Source organism: Rattus norvegicus, chromosome 17 (genome assembly GCF_036323735.1).
Source record: "Rattus norvegicus strain BN/NHsdMcwi chromosome 17, GRCr8, whole genome shotgun sequence".
NCBI classification, from domain to species: Eukaryota; Metazoa; Chordata; class Mammalia; order Rodentia; family Muridae; genus Rattus; species Rattus norvegicus.
Genome location: NC_086035.1, coordinates 36,441,042 through 36,463,348, shown reverse-complemented (window position 1 = coordinate 36,463,348; position 22,307 = coordinate 36,441,042). Strand labels below are relative to the sequence as shown.

General features: G+C 40.5%; 1 long non-coding RNA gene across 1 annotated transcript in view; it reads right to left on the bottom strand.

Annotated features, from left to right (window-relative positions):
- Nucleotides 1-861: 861 nt before the first annotated feature.
- LOC134482708 (uncharacterized) overlaps nt 862-22,307 on the bottom strand; it is a 32,381-nt gene continuing 10,935 nt past the window's right edge. Inside the window, exon 3 of the long non-coding RNA XR_010059162.1 lies at nt 862-22,239. This is a non-coding gene — a long non-coding RNA (uncharacterized LOC134482708). The remainder of the gene's footprint in view (nt 22,240-22,307) is intronic.

Sequence of the window (22,307 nt, the reverse complement as noted above, 5' to 3'; positions counted from 1 at the left end):
AGTGGAAGAAGGGGAGACATGAGAGAGTGATGGACAAGAAAAGGACTAAAATTCCCTTATATGAAATAGTGAAAGAATAAAACATAAATAAATTAACATAGGCATGGGTTCACAGAAGTCACCTTTGCCAATATTGGCAAAGGAATTTCTGGTAATAAATATAATGGAGGGGAAATGCCAATCAGGCCCAACATTTTTCTGTTTGTGAACTCTGAGCTCCACCAGGAAGCTTTTCATGTCTGTGTCTGACCCAAATTTCAGTCAAGCCTCTATCACGAGCGAAGCCCAAAATGATCAGCTAAGTAAACTTAATTTATGCAATATTTACTTAAGAAATGATTCCTCCATTGAAATCATTCACTGTATTGTATATGTTGTACTGTGACTATAATATAAACCCTTTGCAAATTTATTATTTAAATATCTCTGTGGACTCCTGAGGAGATGAAGGGTTTTTTTTAAATAATTCTTAAAGCTATTACCATTATAAACATTCAAAATAATGGTACCTCACAATTCCATACAACTTCAAATGCAACATATATTATTACAATACTGTGAGGTAACACCATAACCAAGGAAGTTATTATTGTCTTAGCTGTCTAAATGTAAAGAGAAATAACCTAATCATGTGACCAGGTAGGCCTCCTATAGCTAGTAAAACTCTTCAGTATAGCCTTCTCTCTCTCTTTTTTTTAATCTTTATTAAATTGGGTATTTCTTATTTACATTTGGATTGTTATTCCCTTTCCCGGTATCCAGGCCAACATGCCCCTAACCACTGCTCCTCCCCTTCTCTAAGGGTGTTCCCCTCCCCATCCTCCCCCCGTTACCACCCTCCCCACAACAATCACATTCACTGGGGATTCAGTCTTGGCAGGACCAAGGGCTTCCCCTTCCACTGGTGCTCTTACTAGGCTATTCATTGCTAACTATGAGGTTGGAGCCCAGGGTCAGTCCATGTATAGTCTTTGGATAGTGGCTTAGTCCCTGGAAGCTCTGGTTGGTTGGAATTGTTGTTCATATGGGGTCTCGAGCCCCTTCAAACTCTTTCAGTCCTTTCTCTGATTCCTTCAACAGGGGTCCCATTCTCAGTTCAGTGGCATTCGCCTCTGTATTTGCTGTATTCTGGCTGTGTCTCTCAGGAGAGATCTACATCCAGTTCCTGTCCGCCAGCACTTCTTTGCTTTATCCATCTTGTCTAATTGGGTGGCTGTATATGTATGGGCCACATGTGGGGCAGGCTCTGAATGGGTGTTCCTTCTGCCTCTGTTTTAATCTTCGCCACCCTATTCGCTGCCAAGGGTATTCTTGTTCCCCATTCAAAGAAGGAGTGAAGCATTCCCATTTTGGTCATCCTTCTTGAGTTTCATGTGTTCTGTGCATCTAGGGTAATTCAAGCATTTGGGCTAATAACCAATTATCAATGAGTGCATACCAGGTGTGTTTTTCTGGGATTGGGTTGCCTCACTCAGGGTGATATTTTCAAGTTGCATCCATTTGCCTATGAATTTCATAAAGTCATTGTTTCTGATAGCTGAGTAATATTCCATTGTGAAGATTAACCACATTTTCTGTATCGATTCCTCTGTTGAAGGGCATCTGGGTTCTTTCCAGCTGCTGGCTATTATAAATAAGGCTGCTATGAACAGAGTGGAGCATGTGTCTTTGTTATATGTTGGGGCATCTTTTGGGTACATGCCCAAGAGAGGTATATGTGGGTCCTCAGGTAGTTCAATGTCCAATTTTCTGAGGAACCTCCAGACTGATTTCCAGAATGGTTGTACCAGACTGCAATCCCACCAACAATGGAGTGCCCCTCTTTCTCCACATCCTCGCCAACATCTCCTGTCACCTGAGTTTTTGATCTTAGCCATTCTCACTGGTGTGAAGTAGAATCTCCGGGTTGTTTTGATTTGCATTTCCCTTATGACTAAAGATGTTGAACATTTCTCTAGGTGTTTCTCAGCCACTTGCCATTCCTCAGCTGTGAATTCTTTGTTTAGCTCTGAACCCCATTTTTAATAGGGTTATTTTGTCTCCCTGCGGTCTAACTTCTTGAGTTCTTTGTATATTTTGGATATAAGCCCTCTATCAGTTGTAGGATTGGTAAAGATCTTTTCCCAATCTGTTGGTTGCCGTTTTGTCCTAGCAACAGTGTCCTTTGCCTTACAGAAGCTTTGCAGTTTTATGAGATCCCATTTGTCGATTCTTGATCTCAGAGCATAAGCCCCTGGTGTTTTTTTTTCAGGAAATTTTCTCCAGTGCCCATGTGTTTGAGATTCTTCACCACTTTAACTTCTATTAGTTTTAGTGTATCTTGTTTGATGTGGAGGTCCTTGATCCACTTGGACTTAAGGTTTGTACAGGGTGATAAGCATGGATCGATCTGCATTCTTCTACATGATGACCTCCAGTTGAACCAGCACCATTTGCTGAAAATGCTATCTTTTTTCCATTTGATGGTTTTGGCACCTTTGTCAAAAAGCAAGTGACCATAGGTGTGTGGGTTCATTTCTGGGTCTTCAGTTCTATTCCACTGGTCTATCTGTCTGTCTCTGTACCAATACCATGCAGTTTTTATCACTATTGCTCTGTAATACTACTTGAGTTCAGGGAGAGTAGTTCCCCCGGAAGTCCTTTTATTGTTGAGGTTAGTTTTAGCTATCCTGGGTTTTTTGTTATTCCAGATGAATTTGAAAATTGTTCTGTCTAACTCTCTGAAGAATTGGATTGGCATTTTGATGGGGATTGCATTGAATCTGTAGATCACTTTTGGTAAAATGGCTATATTTTTACCATTTTAATCCTGCCAATCCATGGGCATGGGAGATCTTTCCATCTTCTGAGATCTTCAATTTCTTTCTTCAGAGGCTTGAAGATCTTTCACTTGCTTGGTTAAAGACACACCGAAGTATTTTATATTATTTGGGACTATTATGAAGGGTGTCATTTCCCTAATTTCTTTATCGGCTTGTTTCTCTTTTGTATAGAGGAAGACTACTGATTTAAACCCAGCCACTTTGCTGAAGGTGTTTATCAGGTTTAGTAGTTCCTGGTAGAACTTTTGGGATCACTTAAATATACTATCATATCATCTGCAAATAGTGATATTTTGACTACTTTTCCATTCTGTATCCCTTTGATCTCCTTTTGATGTCTTATTGCTCTAACTAGAACTTGAAGAACAATACTGAATAAGTAGGGAGAAATGGGCACCCTTGTCTAGTCCCTGATTTTAGTGGGATTGCTTCAAGTTTCTCTCTATTTAGTTTAATGTTAACTGCTGGTTTGCTCTATATGGCTTTTACTATGTTTAGGTATGGGCCTTGAATTCCTATTCTTTCCAGGACTTTTATCATGATGGGGTGTTTAATTTTGACAAGTGCTTTCTTAGCATCTAATGAAATGATCATGTGGTTTTGTTCTTTCAGTTTGTTTATATAATGGATCACGTTGATGGTTTTCCGTATATTAAACCATCCCTGCATGCCTGGGATGAAGCCTACTTGATCATGATGGATGATTGTTTTGATGTGCTCTTGGATTCGGTTTGCCAGAATTTTATTGAGTATTTTTGCGTCGATATTCATAAGGGAAATTGGTCTGAAGTTCTCTTTCTTTGTTGTGTCTTTGTGTGCTTTTGGTATAAAAGTAATTGTGGCTTCATTGAAGGAATTCAGTAATGTTCCATCTGTTTCAATTTTGTGGAATAGTTTGGATAGTATTGGTATGAGGTTTTCGATGAAGGTCTCATAGAATTCTGCACTAAACCCATTTGGACCTGGGCTCTTTTTGGTTGGGAGACTTTTAATGACTGCTTCTATTTCTTTAGGAGTTGTGGGGTTGTTTAAATGGTTTATCTGTTCCTGATTTAACTTTGGTACCTGGTATCTGTCTAGGAAATTGTCCATTTCCTCCAGATTTTCAAGTTTTGTTGAAATGTAGGCTTTTGTAATAGGATCTGATGATTTTTTTGAATTTCCTCTGATTCTGTAGTGATGTCTCCCTTTTCATTTCTGGTTTTGTTACTCTGGACACACACTCTGTGTCCTCTGGTTATTCTGACTAAGGGTTTATCTATCATGTTGATTTTCTCAAAGAATCAACTTTTGTTTCTGTTGATTCTTTGTATAGTCCTTTTGGTTTCTACTTGCTTGATTTCAGCTGTCAGTTTGATTATTTCCTGCCTTCTACTCCTCCTGGGTGTATTTGCTTCTTTTTGTTCTAGGGCTTTTATGTGTGCTGTCAAGCTGGTGACATATTCTCTCTTGTTTCTTTCTGCAGGCACTCAGAGCTATGAGTTTTCCTCTTAGCACAGCTTTCATTGTGTCCCATAAGTTTGGGTATATTGTACCTTCATTTTCATTAAATTCTAAGAAGTCTTTAATTTCTTTCTTTATTTCTTCCTTGACCAGTTTATCATTGAGTAGAACATTGTTAAATTTCCATGTATATGTGGGCATTCTTCCCTTATTGTTGTTGAAGACCCGTTTTAGCCAGTGGTGGTCTGATAGGACGCATGGGATTATTTCAATCTTTCTGTATCTATTGAGGCCTGTTTTATGACCAATAATATGGTGAATTTTGGAGATAGTACCATGAGGTAGTGAGAAGAAGTCATATCCTATTGTTTTAGGATAGAGTGTTCTGTAAATATCTGTTAAGTCCATTTCGTTCATGACTTCTCTTAGGCTGTCTATGACTCTGCTTTATTTCAGTTTCCGTGATCTGTCCATTGATAAGAGTGGGGTGTTGAAATCTCCTACTATTATTGTGTGAGGTGTAATGTGTGCTTTGTGCTTTAGTAAAATTTCTTTTATATATGTAGTTGCCCATGTATTTGGAGCATAGATATTTAGGATTGAGAGTTCATCTTGTTCGATTTTTCCTCTGATGAATATGAAGTGTCCTTCCTTATCTTTTTTGATATCTTTTGGTTGAAAATCGATTTTATTCGATATTAGAATGGCTACTCCAGCTTGCTTCTTCAGACCATTTGTTTGGAAAGTTGTTTTCCAACCTTTCATTCTGAGGTAGTGTCTGTCTTTTTCTCTGAGGTGTGTTTCCTGTAGGCAGAAGAATGCAGGGTCCTCATGGCCCATCTAGTTTGTTAATCTATGTCTTTTTATTGGAGAGTTGAGACCATTGATGTTGAGAGATATTAAGGAATAGTGATTATTGCTTCCTGTTATATTCATATTTGGATGTGAGATTATGTTTGTGTGCTTTTCTTCTCTTTGTTTTGTTGCCAAGACGATTAGTTTCTTGCTTTTTCTAGGGTGTAGCTTGCCTCCTTATGTTGGACTTTACCATTTATTATCCTTCGTAGGGCTGGATTTGTAGAAAGATATTGTGTAAATTTGGTTTTGTCATGGAATATCTTGGTTTCTCCATCTATGTTAATTGAGAGTTTTGCAGGATACAGTAACCTGGGCTGGCATTTGTGTTCTCTTAGGGTCTGTATGACATCTATCTAGGATCTTCTGGCTTTCATAGTCTCTGGTGAGAAATATGGTGTGATTCTGATAGGTCTGCTTTTATATGTTACTTGGCCTTTTTCCCTTACTACTTTTAATATTCTTTCTTTGTTTTCTGCATTTGGTGTTTTGACTATTACGTGATGGGAGGAGTTTCTTTTCTGGTCCAATCTATTTGTAGTTCTGTAGTCTTCTTGTATGCTTATGGGCATCTCTTTCTTTAGGTTAGAGAAGTTTTCTTCTATGATTTTGTTGAAGATATTTACTAGTCCTTTGAGCTGGGTGTCTTCACTCTCTTCTATACCTATTATCCTTAGGTTTGATCTTCTCATTGAGTCCTGGATTTCCTGTATGTTTTGAACCAGTAGCTTTTTCTGTTTTACATTATCTTTGACAGTTGTGTCGATGATTTCTATGGAATCTTCTGCTCCTGAGATTCTCTCTTCTATCTCTTGTATTCTGTTGGTGATGCTTGTATCTAAGGCTCCTTGTCTCTTCCTTTGGTTTTCTATATCCAGGGTTGTTTCCCTGTGTTCTTTCTTGATTGCTTCTATTTCCATTTTTAATTCCTTCCATTGTTTTATTGTGTTTTCCTGGAATTCTTTCAGGGATTTTTGTGATTCCTCTCTATAGGCTTCTACTTGTTTATTTATGTTTTCCTGCGTTTCTCTAAGGGAGTTCTTCATGTCTTTCTTGAAGTCCTCCAGCATCATGATCAAATATGATTTTAAATCTAGATCTTGCTTTTCTGGTGTGTTTGGATATTCAGTGTTTTCTTTGGTGGGAGAATTGGGCTCTGATGATGCCATGTAGTCTTGGTTTCTGTTGCTTGGGTTCCTGTGCTTGCCCCTCGCCAGCAGATTATCTCTGGTGTTACTTTGTTCTGCTATTTCTGATAGTGGCTAGACTGTCCTACAAGCCTGTGTGACAGGAGTGTTGTACACCTGTTTTCCTGTTTTCTTTCAGCCACTTATGGGAACAGAGTGTTCTGCTTTCGGGCATGTAGTTTTTCCTGTCTACAGGTCTTCAGCTGTTCCTGTGGGCCTGAGGAGTTCCTGTGGGTTCCTGTGAGTCAGAAATGTGGGCCGAGTGTAGTCTCTTCTGGCTTCCCAGGCTTGTCTGCCTCTCTGAATGTTTAGCTCTCCCTCCCACTGGATTTGGGTGCAGAGAGCTGTTAATCCAGTCCCTTTAGGTTTTGGAGGTGTCTCGGGCGCAGGGGGTCTGCAGCTCCAGTGCACCTATCTACTGTTTCCCAGAGGCTATATACAGTTTCCTCTTGGGCCAGGGATGTGGGCAGGGGTGGGCAGTATTGGTGGTCTCTGCCGCTCTGCAGTCTCAGGAGTGCCCACCTGTCCGGGTGGTGAGCTTTCTCTCCCACGGGGTTCGGGAGCAGTGAGCTGCAGGCAAGGTTCAGTGAAGTTTGGAATCCAACTAAAAACCGGAAGTGTCTGGTCCTAGAGGAATTTTGCCTTTGTGTGTCCTGAGACCACCAGTCACGTCGTTTGGAGCAGAAAGGTTGGTCTTACCTGTGGTCCCGAGGCTCAAGTTTGCTCGTGGGGTGTTGCTTATGAGCTCTCCACTAGGGCAGCAACCAGGAGGGCCTGCGCCGCCCTTTCTGGGAGCCCCAGTGCACCGAGGTCCCAGATGGTGTTTGGTGTTTTCCTCTGGCGTCAGAAATGTGGGCAGAGTGTAGTCTCTTCTCCAAAGATTTTTTTTTAAGATGAATTAAAATCTCCTGAGATTTTCTCTTCTATCTCTTGTATTCTGTTGGTGATGCTTGTATCTATGGCTCCTTGTCTCTTCCTTTGGTTTTCTATATCTAGGGTTGTCTCCCTTTGTGCTTTCTTTATTGCTTCATGATTGCTATGGAAATCATTCTTAATTCCTTCACCTGTTTGATTGTGTTTTCCTGGAATTCTTTCAGGGATTTTTGTGATTCCTCTCTGTAGTGTTCTACTTGTTTATTTATGTTTTCCTGCGTTTCTCTAAGGGAGTTCTTTATGTCTTTCTTACAGTCCTCCATCATCCTGATCAAATGTGATTTTAAGTCTGGATCTTACTTTTCTGGTGTGTTTGGATATTAAGTGTTTGCTTTGGTGGGAGAATTGGGCTCCAATGGTGCCATGTAGTCTTGGTTTCTGTTGCTTGGGTTCCTGTGCTTGCCTCTCGACATCAGGTTGTCTCTGGTGTTACCTTGTTCTGCTATTTCTGACAGTGGTTAGACCATGCTATAGGCCTGTGTCAGGAGTGCTATAGACCTGTTTTCCTGTTTTCTTTCAGCCAGTTATGAGAACAGAGTGTTCTTTTTTCAGGCATGTATTCGTTCCTGTCTTCTGCTCTTCAGGTGTTCCTATGGGTGTGTGTGCTAAGTACACCAGGCAGGTCACTTGGAGTAGAAAAGTTGGTCTTACCTCTGGTCTCGGGCCTTGAGTCACTTCTCAGAGCTGGGTGTCAGCTCTCTGTGAGGGCAGCAACCAGAAGGGCCTGCCCCGCCTTCCCTTGGGACCCTGTGCACAGGGGCCCAGATGGCACTAGGCGTTTTCCTCTAGTGTCAGAAATGTGGGCAGAGTGTAGTCTCTTCTGGCTTCCCAGGTGTGTCTGCCCCTCCTAAGGTTTAGCTCTCCCTCCCATAGGATTTGTGTGCAGGGAGCTGTTGATCGGGTCCCTTCAGGTCCAGGCGGTGTCTGCATCGCAGGGGATCTGCCACTTGATTGCCCCTATCTTCCGGTTCCTAGAGGCCGTATACAGTTTCCACTTGGGCCAGGGATGTGGGCAGGGGTGGGCAGTATTGGTGGCCTCTCCTGCTCTGCAATCTCAGGAGTGCCCACCTGTCTAGGCAGGGAGCTCTCTCTCCCATGGGGTTTGGGAGCAGTGAGCTGTGGGCCAGGATCAGCAAGGTTCCGGCTCCAGCTAAAAACAGGAAGTGTCTGGTCCCTGAGGAATTTTGCCTCTGTGTGTCCTGACTCCACCAGGCAGGTCGCTTGGAGCAGAAAAGTTGGTCTTACCTGTGGTCCCACGGCTCAAGTTGCTCATGGAGGGCTGCTTTTAAGCTTTCAGTGAGGGCGGCAACCAGGAGTGCCTGTACTGCCTTTACCCAGGACCACCCATGCACCGGGGTCCCAGATGGCCTTAGATATTTTCCTCTGGAGTCAGAAATGTGGGCATTTCTGTAGAGTGTAGTCTCTTCTGGCTTCCCAGACTTGTCTGCCCCTCAGTCTTCTCTTGACTATGACTCTCTCTTCAGTCTTCTCTTGACTATGACTCTCTCTTTGGAACAAAAGATGATATTAGGGGGTTTTATTTAATTTTTTCCTTCATCTTTGTTAGACTCTCGGCTCTGAGTTCCTTTTTTGGTGTTACTTTTCCTATTCATAACTAACCCTGTCAACCTGATTGGCTTTAGGTGCACCTAAACAATCAATAAAGTACACTTCTATTTGTATTCATAAGGCAATTCCCAGGAAGACTAATTTGTGCATATGGGTTCCCTGAATGTGAATGGAGCCACTCCATAGGTTGGGGGTCTGAAGAGAATCAAGGCAGAAGAAGGAAGAATCTTGCAAGCTCAGGCATTGTCTCTGCTCCATGGTTACCATGATGTGACTTATTCTATTCCCCTATACTTTCCACACTATTTTGGACCAAAACATATGCATCCATAAACTAAAACAAGTATTTTTAATGTTCTACCCTCAGGTTATTTGTCACAGTGACAATGACTGAGTAACACACCCCTGCATGCCCAACTTTCTCATCACCTTGGTTAGACTAATAATGACTTGGCTCTTACATGATGGGCTCAGTGAAATCAGAGGATGAAGCTTTGGTGATATGCTCAAAGAGACAATCCTACAGTTAATTAAACAACATGAGATGACTTGAGAACAATGTCTTTGTGGCAGATTTGGAACTACTTTTCTAGATATATCTCTGATGCAGTTGTGCTTCATGCTGTACTTAGTTGCATGAATGAAATGATGACCTGTGTATGCATGGGCACAATCCCTGTAACTGGCTTGCAGCGTGAATGTGTGAGGAGACCCAGAAGACTTTTCTGAATGTACCCATGAGAACTGAATTCAATGAACATGTCTACAGAGATGTACAGATATTAAGCTGGAGTTATTATTCCCTTGAAGAATGGTATGAGGTTTCAGCCTTCCAAACTGGCATCATAAAAGGGTTTTGGCATGCTTTCCATGGTGTCCTCCAGTTCTCAAGCTCAATAAAAATATCCCAGCTCTCCCATGTTGGGGTAATCCAGTCCTGACTTCTCATACTCATCCATCTTCATAGTTGTTGGAAGGAGCCATTCACTTTCATGAAAACATTTCAATTTCATGATTTCTGGGTCTCCAGTGTTGGGCTTCCTGACAAAGTACATTTTAGGTTCTCTAATGACTAAAAAGAAAATAACATAAGTTTTAAATAACTTGATTAGACAGGTGGTTTCTGTATCCCATGGGCAAGCACCAATCCCTGACATTATTAATGATATTCTGTTATGCTTGCAGACAGGAACCTAGAATAAGTGTCCTCTGAGAGGCTCTACACAGCCGCAGACTGAAAACGGTGTAGATACCAACAGCCAAATATTGAGCAGAGGTCAGAAACTCTTGTGGAACATTTGGGGAAAGGATTGAAGTCCCCAAATGGTATGGGAACCCCACAAGAAGACCAATAGAGTCAAGTAACCTGGACCCCAGGGAGGTCTCAGAGACAAAGTCACCAACTAAAGAACATACATTGAGTACAACAAGGGCCTCCAACACATTTGTAGCAAACATGCAGCTTAATCTTAGTATGGCTGCCTTGTCTAGCCTCAGTGGGAGAGAATGTGCTTAATCTGGCAGAGATTTGATGTGCTGGGGTGGGGGAACCCCATGGAGTCTCACCCTCTCAAAGGAGGAAGGGGGTTCAGGGAGGAACTCTGTAGGGCAAGGGTACCAGGATGAGGAGCAGAGTTTGAAATGTAAATAAATAAATTTAAATAACTTGATTAGACAGGTGGTTTCTGCATATGAAATCAGACAATTTCTATTCCAGTAGTGTACAAAAGCTATGTAGAAATTTCAAGGCTTCTTCAGTCATCCTTCCTTTTTCATCATTGTGATAGATGTAGCCTCACCCTCCTTCCCTCTTCCTCATCACTTTCTCTTCCTCCCCATCCACCACTACTGCAACTAAAAACAATGAGCATCTCTACTCCAGGCATTCCTTAAGCAAAGTAACACCAATTTTCATACCACATTTTCTGGTCAAAATTCTCGGTCCATTCCAGAATTATACACCAAAGTTCACTTCCCTGCTTTGATAGAGTCCTTTTTATCCTTTTCTTCCTATCTGTGAGGCTCTCAGTTCTGAGTTGTTTCTTTGATATTATTTTCCCTATCCTTGGCTAACCTCATCAACCTGGTTATCTTTAGGAGCACCTAAGAGATTAAAGTATGCTTCTATTTGAATCCATGAGGGGGTTTTCGGCCGGGGATTAATTTGAGCACATCTATTCTGAATGTGAGTGGATCCACTCCATAGACTGAGGTTCTAAACAAAACCAAAATCTCCATTAGACTTCGAGCGCTGCCCTCCAGCATTTTCCAAGTAGCTGACTTGCAAAGACATGGAAGCCATCCCTCATATAGCACAAATCAAGACATGATTGGAGCAGAATTTCATCCTAACTAGTCTGAACATCCTACACAGACTAATGCAATCAATATAGATATCTTAATGATACTAAAATTTTATTTTGAGATTTTTATATTACTGAATGTTCAGCTTTTGTAAGTTTCTTTGTCAGACATGCTGAACTGACCTGCTCGAACTCTTGATCTCATGGGCTTTCAGACAGATCCAGTCAGGACACAGACATCAAAGACTATAACAGTTGTTGGTGTTGCCTTCTTAAGGCCAACCAACTCCCTCATTTCCCCTAATCCCTTCCCTCAATATCTCAACACCCATATTCAGCAGGAAGAAGTTATGAAGAGTTGTCATTCAGTTCCCTGGGCTTGGAGATTAGAAGTAGTTATTCGAATGTTGTCTTTCTGTGGAATTTAGTAATGATCAGAATTTAATAGGATATGCTAGAATTGATTGTGTAGGCATAATCTATCTCATTTGGTAGAAATCTTTTAATAGTTACTAAGTTGAAATTATAATTTCTTACATTGGTAGAGAATTTTTGATAAAAATCAAGGTTTTCATTGGTATAAATTTCTTCTATTGATACAAAAATTTTTAAAATACAGAACTTAGACCCAGTCCTTCTATAAATGCCATTATAAGCTGATCTGAATTCACTAAGCATATGAAATAAGAGCCAGATAGCAAATTCTTAGCTTTGAGTTAACTGCTAGGGTATTTGCAAGATATTTTATTTAGAAATAGCTGAGAGTAGTTAAAGGACAACGGTCCAGATTACTTTACATAGATAGATAGTTTTCAAAACAAAACATCAGAAATCCACAGAGTTGACATTTAATGTTATTTCCTCATTTGTTGTTGAGACATATCTGCTTCTAACAGCTCCGCATTTGTGGATTCAAAGAAGAAACTGAGCATCCCTACCTCCAGGCAAGATTGTACATTGTGGCATGGTAGCCACTGGGCAGAAATGGCTTATTTCTTCTACAGACCTGTACTGTTCAGGAGAGCATACAACTTACAGGATAGGACAGCTTAGTTCTGCTGAGACAGAATGAGCTCGTCCTTGATATTTCCTGTTTCAAAAGTCTGTCAGATGATCCTGAGCCAGAAGGCTGAAGATTGATGCTCCAACTTTCTGACACACTGTGACTGTACAGGTAGGCAGCTGTTTCTACAGTTTGTCTCAGTTCTGGAAGCCGTGTTAGGCTTCCTATATGTGCAGTTAATATTGGTCGTTCTCATGTTTCTGATGGGGTTGAAGACTAGTTATAGTCACACAGCCAACCCAGGCTACTTAGCATTGAGAGAACATATTCGAGAGGATAGTTTTCAGATAGTATACAAGCTAACCGGGTCATAACAGATATGGAATTATAAGTCTTTTTTTTTTGAGTTAGGGTAGATATGGACTCAATGGACTGGATGTTAGGTGTATCTTATACTTTATAAGTTACAGAATGGTAATAGTTTGACTCAGTTTATATTTGAGAGAAAAGCTTTGTTGTTGTTGAACAAAAAGGGTGAAATGTGGTAGAATTTTCCCCTAATAAATAAACATTACAAGCAACCAATCATTGTGTGAGGAGGCAGGAAGAGAGAGGCAAGAAAAACGGATAGCCCTTTGAATGGTGGGAGCAAGGGAGGCAGACAGAATCTAAGTAGCCGGACTGTCAATTGAGTGGCAGATACACCAGGATCTGCCACTGGAGGATTTCTAATAGAATAGTTTGTAAAATTAGGATGCTAGCTGCTGCACTCAGCATTCAGGTAATTGTGTTACCTGTTGATTCTAAACTAAGAATGTGTGGTGTTTTCCTTTACTCAGCAACTCAACTGGGTTCCAGAGAAAAGTGCAGTGGCATGGTGTGCAAAGGTGCACTCTAGTCACCCACAGGAATTTGGAAGTGTGGGGTTTGTGTGGCAACAGCCAACCCTGGAAACTTAGTGAGCTGGGAGGAGAGAGCAATTTTGGAGCTCCAGAAAGACAGAGCCAGCCTGGGTAAGACAGGCCCTGGCTAAAAGGAAAGAATGTGGTCTCAGCCTGTCTGCTGGGTTGGAGACAGACTGAGGTCACCGACTGGTACCTAGCTGGAGCTGGTGTGGATTGCTTTTTATGTTTCATGCTACAGAGCAACAATAAGCACTTATTGTTGATGCATGGCCTGTGCCCAGGTCACTACAGGCCAAGGTTAGTAATACACATTCACATTTACATTTTGTTACCATACCATAAAGTCACCTCTCAGTATCTCCAGGATGGTATCTGGGGACCCTCTAACCCTTTTTATCTAGGTACCAAATATCAACTTCCTACCCTGGCAGCAAGAACTTAGCTTCCTTAAAACACTGAAGTACGTGAGCATTCTACCCTACATGATCAACCCTTCTCACCGCTGCTGGAGCCTGACACCCTGAGTGAGACCATATATTATGTCCATTCGCTCCTCTGCAGCATCAGTTACTTCCTGTTATGTCGCAGCTGGGTGAAAACTAGTCCAGTGAAATATGTGTCCACTCAAAACCTTAGCATGTGATACTGTTTGAAATAGAGTTTTTGTCTAGGTATGTATTGATGATCCTGGATTATGGAGGTCTAAGTGCACTGACATGTTTCTTTGTAAGAATCAGAAAAGGATGCACCATGGAGCAGATACCATGTAAAGACAGAGGTAGGGACTGGAGTGCTATGTCTCTGAGCTGAAGAACATCACAATGGCTGATACACACTAGGAACCAGACGAAAGCTATGATCACTTCTCTTTCACTGGCTCCCATAAAACAAACCTTGTCCATACCTTGATTCTGGCTTCCAGAACTGTCAAAACTATATGTCTGTTGGATTAAATGACTTAATTTGCGGAACTTGGTATAGGAACTTGAAAAAAAGGAGTTTGGAGCCAATGTTTGATCTTAGGCATATCTTTTAAGAGTCCGTAATTCAACTACTTCTTCATCTAGCTTAAATTGCAGAGCCCCATGCTGGATTTTCTCACCATATAAGCACGCTTGCAGCATCTCGTCTCAGCGTTTGCTAGGCTGGCTTCTCCATGGTGCCTTCCTAATTTTGAGTTTAGGGCCTCATGGCTCCATCCCTTTACCTTGCTGTAGACGCCTGCCTTGTATTTCTTTGATTAAGGGCTATATTTCAACATTAGAAGATGAAGACAATTCTACAACATATCAATGTAAATTAGTTCTGACCCTGAAGAGTTAAAGGATCTTTATCCTTTTTACCTTTCTTACATGGCGAAACCACCAGAAATGCTTTCTTAGATAAAATAGAAGGCGTCAAATTTATCCTTACTTCCTGTTGTGAGTAAAATACATATAGTGTTCTTGGCAGGAAAAGACAGGAAATCTCTTTAAGACAGTTATCTGTCTCATTTTCGACACAGTGGCTTTTCATTTGATCTAAGTAAATATGACATTTTAAAACAATAAGTTTACCGGGACCCATGGACCGACCACAGTAGAGTTCTTGAGGAAGAAAGAACTTTATCAGGAAAAAGAGGGAGTTAGACTGCAACTCTGGGGTACAATGGTTGCCCAGAAGACATGAGGCTCTGGGAGTCACAGACATCTTAAGCTCCTGGGAGTTTTCTGGCACACTCAGAAGCAAAGAAGAAACAGTGACTATCCCAACAGGACACAGCACAGGGCGGGGGAGAGGCATAAACAAAGCATGCTTATCACCGGGAGATCTTAGGGAGATCTCACAATTCGGTCCTTAATTTAAGTGCTCTCCAAGTGGGAGGTCATTTAAAGGCCATGCTGAAAGCCTTGGGCAGAGAAGGAACAAAAGATCACTCTTGTTTCCTTTATTTTTTATAGCAAAATATTTTAAGAAAGCATCGAGCTTCAGCAGAAAGTGGCGTTAAATGCACTTCCTGAAGTTTACTTGTGAAATTGCATCTGTTTTCTTTATGTATCTGGCAACAGGACTTTCTTCAGGTAAACCACCCTGGAATGCCAGAGGACAGCCAAGCTTCTTGGCCTCCTTTGTCATGCAGCCTTGAACTACAAGGGGTATTTTATTGCACATTTGCTGCTTTCAGTTTCCCCAGACTGTTTAACAATCCGTGCTTCTGAGACATACAAGACAGGCCAGAAACTGGAGGCCACTCTTCAGCTCCAGATCAGAACACTGCCTTATAATCTGACAGCCTTTGACAATTTGGCATGCACTTTTGAAGCTATCAGATAGAGAAAACACAAAGTCTGCATGATGACAAAAAATGTGTAATATAATACAGTGTGTGTGTGTGTGTGTGTGTGTGTGTGTGTGTGTGTGTGTGTGTGACTCACTGCTGACAACTGTTGTGTGGGATTAATAGTTATTAGTGAACAGAGAATGCATGTTTCACTAAAGAGCTAACTCACTAACATGCACCACCTTCTTATGCTATACAAAAAAGAAAAAAAAATTTGTGGTGCATAGCACACATCAGCTCTCTGTCTGGACTCACTGGTGACCACTTTGTTCCAGTATTCAGTGCTAAAGAAAATTCACACTGCAATCATCAGGGTAATAATTTCCCACAAAGAGCTGTTCCTTTCTCATCCAAAAGAAAGAAAGAAAGAAAGAAAGAAAGAAAGAAAGAAAGAAAGAAAGAAAGAAAGAAAGAAGAGAAAGAGAGAGAGAGAATGAGTGAAGAGCATTTTTCTGTGTTTGCATTCCATTTAATACTACAGGAGAGAAAACAACACGGAATCCGTAGTATTACCTGCAGTGTTTTGACAATGCTGGCTTTGGCCTGTGGAACAAATTACAGTAAAAGCCTGAAGGTGTGATGTCCCATCAACCAGACGTTTATTTATTTTATTTTTTCTAGCAATTTGAAGTTTCCTAATGTGGTCAAAATGAATATTTGTGATTATAGCTGGTCGTAAGATATATTCTGTATCCTCAAACAAATGTTTACATTTTGACAGCAAGTTTTATTATCTATTACTATAACTTGGTGCTTTAAAAACCAGGCAGTTCACACTTATAGTACATTATGAACTCAGCATTTTAATACAACACATTACAGCACTGTAAATATATTAAAATATGTTTTGATAGTATGTATGCAAGTGCTTTATAGAATGTATGTTTTTATAATTTAAATATATGTCATGGATGAGTTATCAGTACATGAATCACAGAAGTTACATCTGTATGCCGGTGGCATGAAAGACTTGGGAGGGGCCAGACTGCTTTCATCTTTGGGATTTGTTTTCCTACTGTAAAGCTTGCAGGTCTAGCATGAAGTATCTCAGGAATAAAAATCAAGGCCATGTATACAACTCATGTTTCATCTACACATGACCTAAATGTAATTTTATACAATATCTTTTATTAACACCAGTGGAGTCAAAGTTTCTGTTTCCTCTTTGATTAATTATAATGTCTGAACTTTTGTTGAACTTTGACATTTTGTCTTGGGCATCAAATGTATTGACATACGATGTTCATATTCTCTTACCCTGGGTCATTGTAGGTTTATATAGTGGTGTTTCTCACTGATATGTAGACTTTGGGGACAATACTAAATAATTTATGAAACACTGGATATCTATTACAATAGAGAATTTTCTGACCCAAATGAGAGGACTGGGTTCTTGGAAATTGATTTCCATTCTTTTTGTTGCTGTAAATTGGTAGCCTACTACATCACCTCTGGATGACTTTGAAGCATTCTGGGTCAGCTCAATGGAATGAAACTGTGGATGGCTTCTGTTCCTCCTCCTCCTTTCTTGGGATTTCCCAGGCTCTATTTATTTAATGCTTGCCTGTGGGTCTCTGCATCTACTCCTATCAGTTGCTGAAAGAAAGGCTCTCTGATGATGATTATGCTAGGCTCTATAGCCTACATGTATAACAGAATATCATTAGGAATCATTTTATTGACTCTTTATATCTAAAACCCTGCATAAAACTCAGGTAAGTGGATCAAAGACCTCAACATAAAACCAGGTACTCAGAACCTAATAGAAGAGAAAGTGAGAAATAGCTTTGACATGCATGGGTACAAGAAACAATTTTCTTAGCAGAACACCAGTAATGCAGCCACTAAAATTAACAATTAATAATTATAACCTCAGGAAACTGAAAAGCTCCTGTAAGGCAAAGTATGCCATCATCAATATGACAAAAATGGCAGTCTACAGACTGGGAAAAGATTTTCACCAACTTCAGATGTGACACAGGCCTAATATTCAAAATATATGAAGAAGTCAAGAAATAAGACATAAACTAAACAATTCAATTAAAAGAATCGGGTACAGATCTAAACAGAATTCTCAACAGAGGGATCTCTAAAGGCCAAGAAACACTTAAAGAAATGTTCACCACTCTTGGCCATCATTAAAATACAAATCAAACAACTCTAAAAATCCATCTTATACTTGTCAGAATGGCTAAGATCAAAAATACAAGTGACAGCTCATGCTGGCAAGGATGTAGAGCGAGGGGAACTCTCCTCTATTGCTGGTGGGAGTGCAAACTTATATAGCCACTTCAGAAATCAATATGGCAGTTTCTCAGAAAACTGAGAACTGATCTACCTCAGGAGTCAGCAATACCGCTCCTGCATATATACCCAAAGGAGGATCCATCCTACCAGAAGGTCACTGGCCTAGTCATGGTCATTGCTACTTTATTCATAATTGCCCAAAACTTAAACAATCTAGATGTCCTTCAACAAAAGAATGAATAAAGAAAATGTGATGGGCACCTAAACATAAGGTGCAGCACAGGGAATCCTGTGCAGGAAGGGGAGGAAGAATCCGAGAAAACAGAGGGGTCAGGGACATATCAAGGGAATATGGCTTACAAATTCAACTGACTGAGACTCATGGGGAGTCAGAGATCAAAGGACCTGTAGGGGGATGAGCTAGACTTCAGCATATGCCGTGGGTGAGCAGCTTGGTGTTCTTGTGGGACTTCTAACAGTGGCAGCAGGTGTTGTCCTTAACTCTTTTGCCTACTTGTGGGACCCTTTTTTCCTCCCACTTGGTGGCCTTGTCCAGTCTTGATGTGACAGTATGTGCCTGTTTTTATTATTGCTTGTTATATCATGTTTGGTTGGTTTCCTTCTGGGGGAGAGGATAGTGGCTAGAGAAACTAGGAGAAGGGGTGGGAGGGAAAACTGTGATTGAGATGTAATATATGAGAAAAGAATTTTAAAATGTGGTACATTTGCACAATAGAGTATTACTCAGCTTTTTTTTTTAATGGCATCATGGCATTTACAGGCAAATGGATGTAACTGGAAAAAAAAATCATCCTGGGTAAGGTAAACTAGACCCTGAAAGAAAAACATGGCACGTATTTACTTATAAGTACATATTAGAAGCCACATTTTAGAACAAAAGCAAAACTGACCTGGTGATGTAGCTCAGTTGGTAGAGTGCTTGTCCAGCATTCACAAAGCCCTGGGTTCAAAGCCCAACATGAAACTAGGTGTGTGTGTGTGTGTGTGTGTGTGTGTGTGTGTGTGTGTGTGTGTGTGTACATATAATCAAAGCACTCAAATGGTAAAGGTAGGAAGAAGACCAGAAGTTCAAGATTATTGTTGCCTACAAAGTGACCTCAAAGCTAGCCTGTGCTTTATGAGATTCTATTTCAAAATGAAATAAAAATTAAATAAATATGAATAAAACATACTAACTCTAAAATTGCAACTTTAAATATATCAAAAATACTAATGTTGTACCATTCACCACTTTTAATACCATCATTAATATTTAACTTGATGAATTATATTATTTCACACTTCTGTCTTAGTAAGTTGTTAGATTCTAAAGAGCATTTTATCCTTACAGAGTATCCCATCTATTCAGCCATCTTTCCAGTCTATTGGAAACAGTATTCCAGTACACAGTAGCCAGTAGCCAACACATTTACAATTCTCAGTAGCCAGTAGGCTGGATAAAGCAAATGGCTACAAATTTCACATGTTGTCTAATACTCTTCTTCATTTTTTGTAAGTTTGTTATGTGTTTAAATTTTTGTTTTCATCCAAATTCCCTTAGTATAAATAGAGGTCCAATATAAGCATGTCCAATATGATATTCTAAAAACCAAAGTGTAGAGATGTCTGGTAGATTTCAAGACTTCGGACTGCTCTTCCCCTCTCCTTTAATATGGGAACTATCTGAAGGGTAACAGTTCTTCATGATATAACTTCAACTGTGATGACCTGTAGGAAGGAAATCCTTCCTACATTCATGACACTTCCTAGGCTATGACTGAGTAGGGAAGTATTTTGGTCACAGTGTCATAAATATAGGATCTCAAAAAAATCTTAGATTCCATGTTCATTGCCACTCCGTTCACAATAGCAAGGAGGAGGAAACACCCTAAATGTCCATTAACTGATGGATAAATAAGTAAAATACGGTACATATAAAAATGGAATATTATTCAACTGTAAAAAAATAAAAAATGAATCGCCAAATTTGCAGGTAAACCAATGCACCTGAAAAATAGTATTAAGTGAGGTAACACAGGTCCAGAAAAACAAGTTTTTCATGTTCTTTCTCATGTATCATTCATAGCCCCAAATCCTCAGATGTGAGTAACTGCAGAAACTAGGAAAGTAAAAAGGGATCATGGAGGTTTGAAAGGAGCTCTAGAAAGGAGTAATTAAGATACAGTTGAAGAAGAAAATGAAAAGAACAAGGTGGATCTTTAATGGGGGAAAGAAGAGAGATATTACAGGAGAGGAGGAGAGGGGGATAATTAGCATTAAATGTTTGAAAAGGTAATCATATTATTTTATCTATTATCATGTGTAAAACCTATGTCCCTCAAGAGCCATAGACTAACTAAACACCAGTACCTTTGATGAGAAACAACTTTCAAGTTGTTGGTTAGGCAAATCCAAGAAACTCCAAAGAACTATAGCCAACCGAAGAATGCTGGGAATGGGAAAGATGATCTTCTGCAGGGAAGAGCATAGCAATTGTTTGTATGCTATCTACATAAGTATGGAATGGCCAGAAAGCAGAGGCAATGTGGACATTTTATGCCATTTTATGTGTGTCTGTGTGTGTGTGTGTGCGCGTGCACGCGCGTGCATGCATGCATGCATGCATTTAGAGATTATAATGTAATTTCATTTATCCTTTCCTTTTCTTTCCTCCAAATACTTGCTCATACCCCTCTCCATTCTCCTTAAAATTCGTGACCTCTTTATATCCTAATTCCATGCTTATAAGTCTATACATATGTATTTCTAAACATAGCCTGTTCAGTCTGCATAATTTTCCTTGTATGTATGTTTTCATGGCATGGACAACCAGTTGATATGCTCTTCCTAAGGAAGACCACTTCTGTTCTCAGCCTGCTGAATTGGCTATAGTTCTTTATGTAGGGTTGAGGCCTCATGGTCCTTTCTCTGTTTAATTTGGCATGTCTATAAATATACACATATAGTTTTAATGGACTTTTCTAATCTTGCCTGATAGACTTCTCTCCAAGAGCCAAAGACCAACTAACAAAACCCCAATAACGAAGATGAGAAACTCTCATTCGAGTTGCTGGCCAGATCTGTCAGAGACTTCCAAAATGCACAGTCTATTGCCATTGTGAAGAGTTGGAAGGTAAGACACCATGAACTTCAGAAACAGGGCCCAGCAATATCTGAGCAGAAATTGATATAAATGTCCCCATGCGAGGGCTGGAGTTTATGATATCCGAAGGCGACCAAGAGTCCTACCTGTACTGATCTAACGCTGCTTGTATTATGCTAATTTGGGTCCCCAAAACTGTTTGCATGAGAATCCACATGTCCCCAAGTAAGACACTGAGGGACATGCTGACTGGTAAATAAACCTGCCAATAGCCAATGACTGGGCAGGGCAAACAGGGCTAGAGGATTCCTGGGCCAGGGACAAAGAGGGAGAAGAGAAGAAGGAGAGCCACCATACCCGGAGAAGGAAAGGAGAGATGCCGTGCTTGAAAAAGTGTAGGACAGAGAGCATAGCCACTATGTAGGAGCATGGGGAGAGTGCCCCCAAGAGGACTGTCTGAGTGGGTCCAGGGCAGCAAAGATGGAGTATAGATTTTAATAAGTAATAACTTGAGAATATCAGAGGGAGGTGGATTAAGAACATGGAGGTAAGGAAGTGATCCATGGAGCTGATTTAAGCATATCAAAATATAAAGTGCGTGTGTGTGTGTGTGTGTGTGTGTGTGTGTGTGTGTGTGTAGTGTGTGTGTTTCATTCAGGAACCCAGAACATTGGGGTGGGTAGTGAGGAATGCCACTACTGCCGGGATCAATTTGAGTATTTACTTGGGTACTGCAACACCTACTGAGCTCTGATACCTTTGAAAACACTAATTTTTTTAAGGATCTTATAGTGTTGTAGCCAGGTTTTAAGTGAATGGAGTTGCTTCTCCTTTTATGGATTGGGTACATAATACAAGAAACTCAAGCTTGCAGTATCAAATAACTGATTTTAAAATTAGAGATGCTATGAAAGGATAGGCCTCTACCACACCTGCCATTCTATCTGTACAGGTGCTTGAGAGGAATTCCAAAGGGAGGTCTGGAAATGCAGTGGGTCCTGTTTGCCTCAATGAGTACTCACCAGGACCACTGACCTCCAGCCCTAATCCTAATGTGCTGGAGTACAGGTCAAGAGAAGGCACTCACTCAAAACTGCTTGCTCTCCCTCTTTTGAATTGTTTGTAAATTATCAATATTTTATTATGAGGCTCCTTTGTCTTAAGATTTGTGCTTGTTATAAGGATGAAAGAAAAAACACACAGCTTCATACCTCCTTAATTAAGAGTCCACTGACTCTAGTAAAGATTAATGATCACCACATAGCACTCCAGCTACTACTGTGTTTTCTGCTGAAACAACAGGACATGCAAAGCTCTGTGGAATGCTCTTCCAATAAGCAGGTGTAAAAAGAGCCCTTAAAATTAAAACATTGCAAATCTACACATACCTTTTACTCTGAGAACACAGTAACGTTAAAGGTGCCAGCAGTCATTCTTGCAAAACAATACTGGCTTTCTTCATGCTTGTAACTGGACCCCGAAACCAAGGGGCCTCTGTGCTGTGAACTTTAATGACTATGGCCTGGAAAGTCAGATAAAGCAGGGCCTCCTGGTAACAGAACAAGGACAAAACACAGGAGTCTCTAGCAGTTAGAGGGGAAAAAACATGCTAAGCCC